General features: G+C 42.2%; 1 protein-coding gene across 1 annotated transcript in view; it reads left to right on the plus strand.

Annotated features, from left to right (window-relative positions):
- LOC104984764 (chromosome unknown open reading frame, human C6orf163) overlaps positions 1 to 4,893 on the plus strand; it is a 28,053-nt gene that overhangs the window by 17,499 nt on the left and 5,661 nt on the right. The gene's annotated exons all lie outside the window — the stretch shown is intronic.

Genomic DNA, 4,893 nt, shown 5'->3' on the forward strand with positions numbered 1-4,893 from the left:
CCCTCTTTTGTCTCTTTTTTTGTCTTTTATATTTTTTCCTATCTCCTTTCGAAGACTTGGGTTGCTTTTCTGGGTGCCTGATGTCCTCTGCTGGCATTCAGAAGTTGTTTTGTGGAATTTACTTGGCGTTTAAATGTTCTTTTGATGAATTTGAGGGGGAGAAAGTGTTCTCACTGTCCTACTCCTCCGCCATCTTAGCTCCTCCTCCCCCCATATAGTCTTCAGGGGCTTCCTAGGTGGCTCAGATTGTAAAGAGTCTGTCCACAATGTGGGAGACCCGGGTTCGATCCCTGGGTCGGGAAGATCCACTGGAAATGGCAACCCACTCCAGTACTCTTCCCTGGAAAAGTTTATGGACGGAGGAGCCTGGTAGGCTACAGTCCATGGGGTCACAAAGAGTCGGACACGACTGAGCAACTTCACTTTATCACATATAGTCTTTGGTGGCTCAGTAGTAAAAGATCCGCCTGCCAGTGCAGGGGACACAGGAGATGCAAGTTCGATCCCTTGGTCAGGAAGATCCCCTGGAGCAGGAAATGGCAACCCTTCCCAGTATTTTTTCATGGAGAATTCCATGGACAGAGAAGCCTGGCAGGTTACAGTCCACAAGGTCACAAAGACTCAGACATGACTGACCATGCACACATGTACATGTCTTTGGGTTGAGTTAATCCACTTAGTGTTAAAATAGAAGTCCTAAGAAAATTTAAGGGGGATAGTTAGAGGGAGGTTGGCCTTTCCAAATTATTCCATAAAAGTTTTAGTGACTTTTTTTCATATAATGAAGATTTGTCTAAGTGGAGTACATAGGGTTGTTTCAGCTGTAGGATCCCCAGACATAGCCCTCATTATTGCTTCTCAGGGGGTGCCTCTGAACCACCTCCCTAGAGTCTCCCTTCCTACAGATTCCTGGTCCCACCTGTCCTACAGAGTCACTGACAGTGTTTTTAACCATGTGCTTCTCATGCCTAAGAAAATTTGAGATTACTACAGAGAGCAGAAAACCAATTTCTAGCACCAAACAGCCTTACATTCTGATACATAGAGCTCACCAGGTACTGCTCTTCTGTGATGCTAAGAATTTGGGATAAGTTTTAGGTGAATTGCTGTGAAACCAAATTTCCAGGTCTTGTCCAATGGACAGATAGGATTCTGAAAAAGTGCTAATATTATCTTATTCAAATACAATAATATTAAAAAGTAAATAATAAAATGGAAGCTAAGGGAAAATGAGAAGAGGAAATACGAAGTCAGGTGTGAATCCAAGACTCAGAAATGTCAGTAGCCATGAGGTCCTGTGCTGTTATCACAGCTGGGCCTTTGAGCTTTCTGACAGTCAGTTCAAAGAGGAAAGTGCTGCAAATCACCATGTCCCCCAGCTAAACACAGATTCAAGGCCCAAGATCTTGCTGCCTGTGATATGTGAGAGAAACTTCTCCTGAGGGAGACATGGTGGCATGAAGAAAGGTCTGTCACACGTCTGTACAGTCAAGATGATGGATTTGGTGAGGCTGTCTCTTATCTCATAATAGAGGCCCATTCTCTCAAAATGCACTTCAATAAAAGTAATTTGACTGGAAGGCTTTCTGTTGAATAGGAACACTGCCAAACAGTAGGTCATTGAATTATTTTTTGTAGCTTTAAATAGCTATTGGACATGCCATGTGATACAGTAAAATGCTTTCGGTTTCACTAAATCATTACATGAAAGAGGAACGGGATTTCATTCTCTAAATTAAATTCAGAACCCAGTCAAAATAAAGGGCTGAGGTATCCTTTTTAAGTTCTGTGATTCAAATAGAAATGTATTACGGTAATACATCATCTTTATAAGGTGCAACCATTCGGCAATCTCAGTTGCTGAAAATGTACTTGAAAACCCAGAAATGATACCTAAGAAGTTGAAATATCCCCTAAGATGTTCAACAGCAGCCTCTGACTACAAGATAAAGACTTAGACTTATTACCCATAGCAGAACCTTCCATACTCTGCTCAGAAATTGTCTCTGGGAGGTGGGGAGGGGTTCGAAGGAAGGGAGGAAACTTACTGAACTGTCTGATTAGACAGGACAGAGTTTCTGGAATGAAAACAAACCGGTGAATCTCTGGAAAGACCCCAGCATCACAGCCAGCAATGAAGTGAGAAGCTGGTGGGTGAGAATCCTGCTTTCTGGGCCTAGTTCTTCCAATGACTCAACTCTGTGAAGTAACTTAATTTCTTTTTTGTTTGTTTTGTTTTTACATTAAAATTTTTTTTTATTTTATATTGGAGCATAGTTGATTAGCAATGTTGTATTAGTTTCAGGTGTACTGCAAAGAGATTCAGTTATACATATATTGACACATGGATCTATTGTTTTTAAAATTCTTTTCCCATTTAGGTTATTACAGAATGTTGAACAACTTAGTTTCTGTATGTTCTCTCTTCTCCCTAAAATAGAGATACACATTTCCCTTTAAATGAAAGTTTTGAAACAACTGGAGAGAATTAACTGCTCCTCCTTTCTGGCATATATTTCTTTTAGAACAGTGGTTGCAGGATGCAGTTTGGGTCTCCTTCAGTAGGCAGAGTCCTGAGGATGGAATTCCAGCCTCCTCCTGCTTGGAGCAGTGGGCCCAGCACTGTATGGTATGGTATGCCTGGCATACCATGCCTTCATTGGGCATTTCCAGGGATACTTGAGAGCCTGTTGCCCTCAAGTTCTGTTTTGTTTTTGTTTTATCTTTTCGCCATGCTGCAGAGCATGTGGGATCTTATTCCTGGACCAAGGATCAAATCTGTGCCTCCTACATTGGAAGCATGGAGTCTTAACCACTGGATCGCCAGGGAAGTCCCTAGTCCTGGTTTGACAAGTGTCTCCTCTCTTTACCTAGCTGAAGGCTCCATAGGTCCTTCTACAGGAACAAGTGGTGGAACTCTTGTTCCTATCTCCATCATGACTGAGGACGGGCTTCTCAAGGTGAATGAGCTGGAATACTCCAGAAGGACAGTGAGGGCATGCAGGCAGCTTCCTGAGACTGCCGTCCTCTGGACTGCTTGCTCAGGTCCCCTCCTACCCAAGAGACTCTCCTGGTCATTATTTCTGCCACTTTCCAGGACTGACTTCTTAAAGCAGAATTGTAGTCTGTATTTCTAATCATGGATAAAGATAATAGGATGCTATAGAATATTTGAAGAATCAAAAAATGACCATGACTCAATTACTTTTCCTTTTGCATATTCCTTTTCAATATTATCTATGTATATACTTGGACTTCCTGGTGGCTCAGTGATAAAGAATCCGCCTGCCAATGCAGGAGACGTGGGTTTGATCCCTGGGTTGGGAAGATTCCCCTGGAGAAGGAATGGCAACCCACTCTAGTATTCTTGCCTGGGAAATCCCATGGAGAGAGGAGCCTGGTGAGCTACAGTCCATGGGGTTGCAAAACAAGCAGACATGAGTTAGCATCTAAACAACAGCTATAGTATACGTACTTATGCTATACAGTTTGTACATTTCTGGTTTTACCTAGCATCATTATAAGTTTCCCATATAGTATATACTCCTTTTCTTTCCTTTTCAATAGTTGTATATTAATAATATTCCATGGTATAGACATACCATTTCAGTTTTTCTTTTTAATTGGGAGATAATTGCTTTATAATGTTGTGTTGGTTTCTGCCATGCAACAATGCAAATCAGTCATAACTATATATATATGTATATATATATATCTCCTCCCTCTTGAGCCTCCCTCCCAACCACCACCCCCCCCAAGTTTTTTTAAACTTTCTTTTTTGGTATTCCTTCATTTTTCTAAACAATTCTTTTTGTATTGAATGAAAAATTCTTTAAATTCTATGGTACTTTACAATTTTCAAAAGTTTCACACACTTGATTTCATACAACCCCATAAAAATCCTCCTTTTCTCCCCACCCTTATATCATGCCTTCCCCCTGACCTCTTCCCACTGGTAACTTATTCGTTTGATCTCTATATCTATGGATCTGCTTCTTATTGTTCAGATCAGATCAGTCACCCAGTCGTGTCTGACTCTCTGCGACCCCATGAATCACAGCACACCAGGCCTCCCCATCCATCACCAACTCCCGAAGTTCACTCAGACTCTCGTCCATCGAGTCAGTGATGCCATCCAGCCATCTCATCCTCTGTCATCCCCTTCTCTTCCTGCCCCCAATCCCTCCCAGCATCAGAGTCTTTTCCAATGAGTCAGCTCTTCCAATGAGGTGGCCAAAGTACTGGAGTTTCAGCTTTAGCATCATTCCTTCCAAAGAAGTCCCAGGGCTGATCTCCTTCAGAATGGACTGGTTGGATCTCCTTGCAACCAGACTCTCTCAAGAGTCTTCTCCAACACCACAGTTCAAAAGCATCAATTCTTCGGCGCTCAGCTTTCTTCACAGTCCAACTCTCACATCCATACATGACCACAGGAAAAACCATAGCCTTGACTAGACGAACCTTTGTTGGCAAAGTAATGTCTCTGCTTTTGAATATGCTATCTAGGTTGGTCATAACTTTCCTTCCAAGGAGTAAGCGTCTTTTAATTTCATGGCTGCAGTCACCATCTGCAGTGATTTTGGAGCCCCCAAAAATAAAGTCTGACACTGTTTCCACTGTTTCCCCATCTATTTGCCATGAAGTGATGGGACCGGATGCCATGATCTTTGTTTTCTGAATGTTGAGCTTTAAGCCAACTTTTTCACTCTCCACTTTCACTTTCCTCAAGAGGCTCTTCAGTTCCTCTTCACTTTCTGCCTTAAGGGTGGTGTCATCTGCATATCTGAGGTTATTGATTTTTCTCCCAGCAATCTTGATTCCAGCTTGTGCTTCCTCCAGCCCAGCGTTTCTCATGATGTACTCTGCATATAAGTTAAATAAACACGGTGACAA

This window comes from Bison bison, unplaced genomic scaffold, assembly GCF_000754665.1.
Source record: "Bison bison bison isolate TAMUID 2011002044 unplaced genomic scaffold, Bison_UMD1.0 scf7180017864035, whole genome shotgun sequence".
In the NCBI taxonomy this organism is placed as follows: Eukaryota; Metazoa; Chordata; class Mammalia; order Artiodactyla; family Bovidae; genus Bison; species Bison bison.